This window comes from Schistocerca gregaria, chromosome 1 (assembly GCF_023897955.1).
Source record: "Schistocerca gregaria isolate iqSchGreg1 chromosome 1, iqSchGreg1.2, whole genome shotgun sequence".
Lineage (NCBI taxonomy): Eukaryota > Metazoa > Arthropoda > Insecta > Orthoptera > Acrididae > Schistocerca > Schistocerca gregaria.
Genome location: NC_064920.1, coordinates 939,799,390 through 939,808,722, shown reverse-complemented (window position 1 = coordinate 939,808,722; position 9,333 = coordinate 939,799,390).

The window sequence follows — 9,333 nt, the reverse complement described above, 5'->3', positions numbered from 1 at the left end:
TACTGTGCATTTATGTAATGGCTTAACATTTTATATAAAGTACAGTGAAATCATTCTGTGCATCCATTTGTTTGAGGATGGAAGAGGTTGGTACATACCTTCTTAATTTGTAATAAGGACCATAATTGTTTCATTAGTTTGAGTACAAAGTTAGTTCCCTGATCCACAATAATGGTTTCTGTAACCATTTTTTTACCATGGCCTATGCTACTGTACTTGCATTATGATATGGGATGGCTGCCATAACTAAATACTGTGAAAAATTATCTAACACCAAAAGGACATACTTATTACCCACTCGTGTTCTATTAAAGGTCCTAAAACATCCAATCCGAATATAGAAAATGATTTGTCAGCTTCTGGTAGTCTTTATAACACAAATGACTCCAATCTGCTCTTTGTGCACATGGGATGCAGTTTCTTACATATTGATCTCCATCATTGTGACATGTTTTCACCAAAATCTTTCAGCTGCACATCTGTCAGTCATTCTTTTCCCTCCATGACTCGATAATATGTGGTTATGTGCTTGATGTAATACTTCCATTCTCAGTGGTGCAGGAGCCGCAATACGGGGTCTGTACTTTGTAGGTCTGCATAGCAAGCCTTATTGCATTTCAAACTGAGGTTTCATTTGAAACAATTGATACTCACTGTCAGCTGACTGTGCATTTATCCAGTCTTCATGGCTTCCACTTATTACTTGTAAAACTGCTATCTTCCTGGTTAGAGTATCAGCTTCCATATATTGACTACTGGCTTATGAATTACTTCATAGTCGAATTCACTTAATTTTAATGTCCATCTCTGTAATCGACTTGATGAATCTTCTTTCAACCGTAATAATCATTTTAAAGATACATGGTCTGTAATTGAATTTATACACATACAAATAGCAACAAAAATAAGTATGTTCATAAATAACTGCTAACATTTCTTTTTGAGTTGCTGAAGAACAAGTTTCAACATTATTCAACTGCCTGGAGGTATATATAATTGGATGTTCTTTCCGATCAATATTCTAACTTAAAATAAACCCAAAACATTTTTGGAGGCATCACACGAAAGTATGAATTCCTGTAAAAAGTCAGGGAATATTAACACAAGACCTTACATTAATATCTCCTTGAGATTCTCAAATGCTTCTTCACACTATGTTGTCCGCTGAAAACTGACACCTTTTCTTAGCAGCTTAGTTAACTGATGTCTAATTCCAGCAAATTCATGAACTTATGATAATAATTGCATCACAAACATATGATAATACTTGCACAAGCCAATAAATGATTGTAATTGTTTAGCAGTTTGTGGTGTTGGTAAATCCAGTGGAAAAAGGCAAGGATCTGTCCTCACTTCATCTTTACTGACAATATGCCCAAGATAACTTAATTGTGTCTGAGCAAAAGGGAATTTCTCTATACTAAGTGTAAGGTGTGGTGCCCTCAATCTATGAAATACTTCGTGCAGACGTACTTTTCTGTAGTTCTTGAACACACAATTACATTGTCATGGTATACCATACAGATTCTTGCTTGTAATCCATGAAGTACCCCATCTTACTTTTGTACTCTTTATGGAAACTCCACAGGAATTCCTTGCAACAACACTTTGAGAGCCCTGTTTTCTGCCTGCCTGAGTATGATGCGATCCACTTCTGGACTCCCTGACAACTCATATTTTTGCACATTTATTTTGTGTATTCTGTCCGAAAAAGTCTCCCCTGTCTCATTCGCCTTCTGTGCCAATTCACTCAACTTTTCCATAAAAAAACTAGCACTATTTTGCTTGTGGTATATCTGATGAAAAACCTTCGGCTAATTGTTCAAATGTAATTGCCTTGCTCAGCGTTTTGTGATACATCCCGTATGTCGTGGCTTCACCTGTAAGGCATAAACTGGCGATCTGCTGAGTAGCTTCATTTGTCCAGTTACTCATTCTAGCTGCAACCAATACATCATTAATGAATACTATTACTTCCTCTATTGTTTTGATGGAGAAGGGTGTGATTAGGTTAGCTACTGAAGGACCCAGTGAAAAGTGGAGCATTGCTACTAGCAACTTAAATTCACTTGAATCCATTAGTGGCTCATCCACAGTCCATAAAGATATTAACTGAACCAACAATTCATTGTGGCATAACTTTTATTGAGCATTTTCCTCTAACAATTGTGACACCTGCACCATTAGACTGGCTATACTATCACTAGTAGTAGCTAACCTGTACCTAGCATTTTTGTGCAATTTACCAGCAACTTATATTAATATTGAACATACATGCTTCCGACAGAGCACATATACCACACAAGAAAAATACAACTTACAATGTACAACATTAAACTGAACTACTACTTTTGCCTGATCATCATCCAGCGATGCTTACTACACTTATGTGCTGCATGACCATACTTTCTACACTTAGAACAAGTTACTAGTTCAAACTTAGTGCAAAGTTCACTATGACCCAGTAAATTACAAATGGTATCCCTCACCAGTACCAAGTACGTCTCCTTACAAATTCCTCTGAATTCTGATAAATCAAAAAGTTCCACAGGTTTCACAAAAGATATTCTGGACATAGCATCCCCCATCAATATGCCTAAACTCCACCATATCACAACAAAAGAAAGAGAAAAACATCTTTGGTTCTTACCACATTGTGGTTACTGCTGTGATTCATGGATGACATACATGCAGATCACTGCCTCTGAATTCCAGGTTTTGCAGTTGAAGACTTCTGATGCTTAATTGTCTGATGGTGGCAGCAGAATGCATCCTTCTGGTACCAATTTACAAAGGGCCAAGCAGAGAAACTTCTGCATGAAGTAAAGCCAGTGTTGGGAACTTGTGAAGTGTCTCTGATACTAATAAAACATTGTTAGGCTTCAGCCATGTATTCTCACTGTTTACAAATCATCATTCTTCCATGCCACCCTTGGCTATTGCTGACTCAGCTGCATTTTGGACTCTAGCTGATATCTGTCAAGTCAGCTCAACATCTGCGCACCCAGGAGATGTCAGTCACCCTGGGGCCATGGCAGGTTGCCAGCAAGCAGGGGTACCTTTTCTCCAGCATGACGTGATCTTGCACTCGCTGCTGGAGTGTACTTGTTCCCACTCTGAGTACTACGATGACCCTTGCCGGCCTATCCACAATGTACCTGTTGCTGGTAGTCATGTGGTCAGTTGATTTCCTCCCTACTCCTGGTAGGTTTCAACATCTGGAGACACCTGAGTGTTGAACAGAAATATGGTCCACAAGTGCCCTGTTGCTGACTTCCGCATTGAAGTTTTGTGCTGGCATCACCCACCAATGCAGTGTTGTGGGAATAGAGTCAATTCCTCCATCAGTAGATTGTAGATAGTGAGCAGCATGAAGTTCTTCAGGTAAATGCCATCATCTCAAGTAGTACATCTTTAGCTAGTTCATAGACTGTGCCAGTGCATCTAGGACATAGATTCACTACAATATCATAATCATTGAATGAGTGCTATAACTGTGAATGCCATTGACCCTAATGATCAACTCATGATGAGAGCTGGAGAAGTTAAAGGGGAATGGCTTGAGGCTATAATGCAAGGCTCTGTTCATAATGAGCCCACGTGTCCTTATTCTCCTACATTCATTTAATAGACTTTTAACTGTTGTGTCATATTTGTATTATGTGCCCTCATGAATGAGATATACACTCCTGGAAATTGAAATAAGAACACCGTGAATTCATTGTCCCAGGAAGGGGAAACTTTATTGACACATTCCTGGGGTCAGATACATCAAATGATCACACTGACAGAACATCAGGCAACAGAGCACGCACAATGTCGGCACTAATACAGTGTATATCCACCTTTCGCAGCAATGCAGGCTGCTATTCTCCCATGGAGACGATCGTAGAGATGCTGGATGTAGTCCTGTGGAACGGCTTGCCATGCCATTTCCACCTGGCGCCTCAGTTGGACCAGCATTCGTGCTGGACGTGCAGACCGCGTGAGACGATGCTTCATCCAGTCCCAAACATGCTCAATGGGGGACAGATCCGGAGATCTTGCTGGATAGGGTAGTTGACTTACCCCTTCTAGAGCACGTTGGGTGGCACGGGATACGTGCGGACGTGCATTGTCCTGTTGGAACAGCAAGTTCCCTTGCCGGTCTAGGAATGGTAGAACGATGGGTTCGATGACGGTTTGGATGTACCGTGCACTATTCAGTGTCCCCTCGACGATCACCAGAGGTGTACAGCCAGTGTACTAGATCGCTCCCGACACCATGATGCCGGGTGTTGGCCCTGTGTGCCTTGGTCGTATGCAGTCCTGATTGTGGTGCTCACCTGCACGGCGCCAAACACGCATACGACCATCATTGGCACCAAGGCAGAAGCGACTCTCATCGCTGAAGACGACACGTCTCCATTCGTCCCTCCATTCACGCCTGTCGCGACACCACTGGAGGTGGGCTGCACGATGTTGGGGCATGAGCGGAAGACGGCCTAATGGTGTGCGGGACCGTAGCCCAGCTTCATGGAGACGGTTGCGAATGGTCCTCGCCGATACCCCAGGAGCAACAGTGTCCCTAATTTGCTGGGAAGTGGCGGTGCGGTCCCCTATGGCACTGCGTAGGATCCTACGGTCTTGGCGTGCATCCGTGCGTCGCTGCGGTCCGGTCCCAGGTCAACGGGCACGTGCACCTTCCGCCGACCACTGGCGACAACATCGATGTACTGTGGAGACCTCACGCCCCACGTGTTGAGCAATAAGGCGGTACGTCCACCCGGCCTCCTGCATGCCCACTATACGCCCTCGCTCAAAGTCCGTCAACTGCACATACGGTTCACGTCCACGCTGTCGCGGCATGCTACCAGTGTTAAAGACTGCGATGGAGGTCCGTATGCCACGGCAAACTGGCTGACACCGACGGCGGCGGTGCACAAATGCTGCGCAGCTAGCGCCATTCGACGGCCAACACCGCGATTCCTGGTGTGTCCGCTGTGCCGTGCGTGTGATCATTGCTTGTACAGCCCTCTCGCAGTGTCCGGAGCAAGTATGATGGGTCTGACACACCGGTGTCAATGTGTTCTTTTTTCCATTTCCAGGAGTGTAGCTTCTCACACCATGCCTTATGAGCTAATGAATATGCTTGTCTTGCTTCCTTTGATTTTCTGTCACATTCCTCTTTCTGTTAAATGTGTATCCTCACTCGGCATACAGTGTCATAATGTGTTGGTGACTTGATCCACTTGCAGCATACTGTCTCGCTTCCCACTTCTGTCTGTCTCTGGAATGACTTGAGTTTGCCTGTGGCAATGTGAATGAGTTTTAATTATTTTTTCCTCTTTTTTTTCTACCTCTTACTATTCTGTGACATAACACAAGGAATATATTAAATAAATGAGATATGTAATGTGCTATTCTTTAAAAACCATTCTCCTCCTTCATGCAGTCTATCTTCTCTCATCACAGCAGCTAAATGTCCTTACCAACATATCATGTGTCCTACAGTTCTAGAAAAATCATAGCTCAAATCACTGCCTGTCAGTACGAGCACTTGCATAGAACAATGTATCTCTTTATAGGTAATCAACAACACAATAAAGGAAGTTCATCAGGTAGAGAACATACAAAGAAATACATAAAAAATAAAATGAACCTCATTATTGACAATAATCTTGTACAGAAAAAGAGGTAATATTGCTGCAATTTGTTCTAAACATTTACACATCCACAACTCACATATCGCTTTTATGGTTATTATTCTCATGTTTATTTCAACAATTATCAGACTCATGTTTAGTGAATTAAGATGGGTTATAATTTAATACAATGGTAAATGTCATATTCAGTGTTAATAATTCAGTAACATTCCCTCTGGTCTTTCTTTTTTATAGCATAACTTTTTTTGTCATAAATTCTTCTTCAATATGTGTGCTAATTAAACAACAGTACTGAATCTCTTTAGTGGAATGACATGTGCTAAACACAGTGCCAATCAATCACTGACGAGTCATCATGCATTTCTTTCCTCACTACGATATGCCTGTTCATTAGCACTTCATTACCAATAAATGTGATAATTCAAACAACAGTATAGTGTCACAGTAGTGCGATGGCATGCGCTATTCACTATTTACATTCAAACTCAAATTGGATTAATCATTTGATAACAGTATGATATATATACATAAAATATTGATGTACCTCAAGTCTCATTGATTAAGTGAATAGCATATCTGAGATGAAGAATTGCATCAACCTTTTTCTCTCTTTGGAATATATAGTATAACTTCACCTAAGGGTAATAGCCTTTACATTATTTTATGATTTTCACTGTGCAGGTTAATTTATCGAATGTGAGACTTTTCCATTATAAGAAATTTCTTTTTTAATTGCGTTTACATGAATGGTAATAACCGAGTACAGTTTAGGTTGTTAAGACAAACTATATGCAGTTCACTCCCACTGCTAATTTGCTTTAAAAAGACAGTACAGTGCTACATCTTCAATATCAATATTCTGTGGTGAGTGGGCAACATATACTGAAAAAAGTAATTGATATTCACATTAAATAAAAAAGAATAGTACAGATCTTCCAATACAGTGTGGTCTGCAACCATCTGGTACCAGTTAAATTGGTAATCATACCTTTTGTATATGCTTCACTTAGCAGTATACAAAGTGAGATATCCCATTTACAAAGTGCAAAAATAATAATAGCGTAGCTTAATCTGTGTTAATTTCTCAACTGAGTCTTGTTTAACTGTTTTGTTTTAATGGGTTGTATTAGATGCTTTACAAAAACTAATAATCTATGGCCTTCAAGTTAGTATAGATTGCGAGCCTCAGGTGCATTTCAACTGGCAGATGACTTCGGTGTAGATGGAAGCATCACCTCAGAGTCCGTGGATGGTGAGTGTGTTACAGCGGTAAATGGCAGGATGTTTCGAGTGGAGTTGACAGTGTCAGTGTTTTGATGTGCAAAACAGCCATGATTGAAGGTTGGAGGGCATGGCCATGAGCCCTGTGCATGAGGCATGGTGACGGCGAGAGGTGGTGGAAGGCGGACGTGGTCGGCAAAACCATGGTCGGAGCAGGAAGGCGATGAGACGTAATGTGAACGTGAAGAAGTCGAATCGGCAGATGAACTACTGGTCCGTGGTGGAGAGACGACACAGTTTGATGGAACTGGAGCTGCATGTGTGCTGTCACTGTCGGCACTGCGGTCGAGTCATAAGTCTGCAAGCTGCTCACGCGAAACTGCTGCATGGTCATGTGTTGCAGCAGAAAGATGCTCACTCGTCGTAGCAGAAACAGCAAATGTGTTGGTTGTACATTGCGGAGGTAGTGAAGAGGGCAGTAAAGCAAGCGGCACTGGAATGCGGCTGGCTATGCCATGGTATTGAAATGAAGTGCCTGGAACTACCAAGGAAAGATGACAGTGGCATACATAAGTTGCTTGTATCACATCAGTAACATAGAACTTCCACTGGAGGTGGTGTGATGATGACAGTTGTGACTCTGGGACATAGATCAATGTAGCATGATTGTCAGGGTATTGGTTGTAGCTGGTAGTAACGGTGAAGGATAGTCAGCAGTTGGAGGCGGAACAATGACAGGAGCATATTGTGCTTGGTCGGTGTCGGCTGCAGTATGTGTAACTGATCTTGTACCAACAAGTTGTAGGTCGCAATTTGCTCACTTAGCTGTTGCAGTTGTTCAGGTGAAAATGTACATCATGAAGCAGTGTGCTATGTATCACTGAGTAAGATGGGATCGAAATCAGAATCTGGCTCTGTCAATGGGTAACCTGGCATACAAGACGAGGTCAGCGGCACAGTATTGACATAACAGTTCGAGTAGAAGAGATTGTGTGTGTGATCGTGAATGTGAAACTCAGTACTCGGCGGGGGCAGAGTGAGAGCCCGTTCACTGCTGTATGAAGCATTGAAATGGCTGAAATCGTCTTCTGGGGTGGGTGAACAAGTTGCGGGCGCGATCGAGTAGTGAACAGCCGGGCAGTAAGTGTGCATAGTGTCGGCAAGCTGTTGACAAGATGTGGGTGTGGTAGCCATGGCGGGATCATATGTCATGCAGCTATTTGTTTTGACTGGGTCGAGGTCAGTGAGCCAGCAGGCGGCGGCCGTGACGTCGGTAGCAGTTGAACAGAGTCGGTCGGTGTGGCTCAAGTGCTGCATAGAGGGAGGCGTGGCAGGTCCAGTGTTGCACTGAGAAACAGCCGGCATTGTCATCAGTGTAATTGGTGCATTGTCATTGATCGGTAGGATGCCCTTGATGAAATTGTTCCTGTGATGTTGGTGACAGGCGCTGAATTAAAGCGGCTTTCGCTCTGGTGTACGAGGTTTTTTCACTTTCATCGGTGATGCCATAAGAGGAGAATATATACTCTGCAGCCATGAACCACATTGGAAGTTGGTCTGAGAGTTGGTAGTCGAATGCTGCAAATGAGGGCAAACATGGAGAAGCGGCGGAAAAGTTGGTGCGAACATTCGAACCCTGGAAGACGGGCTGTGCGGAAACCAGGTCAAATGAATTTGCACATGGTGCGGAAGATGCGGTAGCAGTGATGGGCGTTTGTGAATTCCACCAGGCTTGTGATTTAGCCATAGTTTGGAGTTCGTGTGAATTGGGATTTGCAACATAGTCCCCGTTTGTTACAGTCCATTATTTGGCATGATTGTCTGATGTCGAAACACTGCACTGACGAACATCACTGTAATAATTATCGCACAAAAGCAAGTCAAAATTGACCAAATTAATCAGTGAAGGAGCACACCGATGACATTTTAATTCTGTTAGAGACAGCAAAGGACTTGGAAGAGCAGTTGAACGAAATGGACAGTGTCTTGAAAGGAGGGTACAAAAAGAACATCAACAAAAGCAAAACGAGGATAATGGAATGTAGTCGAATTAAGTCGGGTGATGCTGAGGGAATTAGATGAAGAAATGAGACACTTAAAGTCGTAAAGGAGTTTTGCTATTTGGGGAGCAAAATAACTGATGATGGTCGAAGTAGAGAGGATATAAAATGTAGACTGGCAATGGCAAGGAAATCATTTCTGAAGAAGAGAAATTTGTTAACATCGAGTATAGATTTAAGTGTCAGGAAGTCGTTTCTGAAAGTATTTGTATGGAGTGTAGTCATGTATGGAAGTGAAACATGGACAATAAATATTTTGGACAAGAAGACAATAGAATCTTTCGAAATGTGGTGCTACAGAAGAATGCTGAAGATTATATGGGTAGATCACATAGCTAATGAGAAAGTGTTGAATAGAATTGGGGAGAAGAGAAGTTTGTGGCACAACTTGACTAGAAGAAGGGATC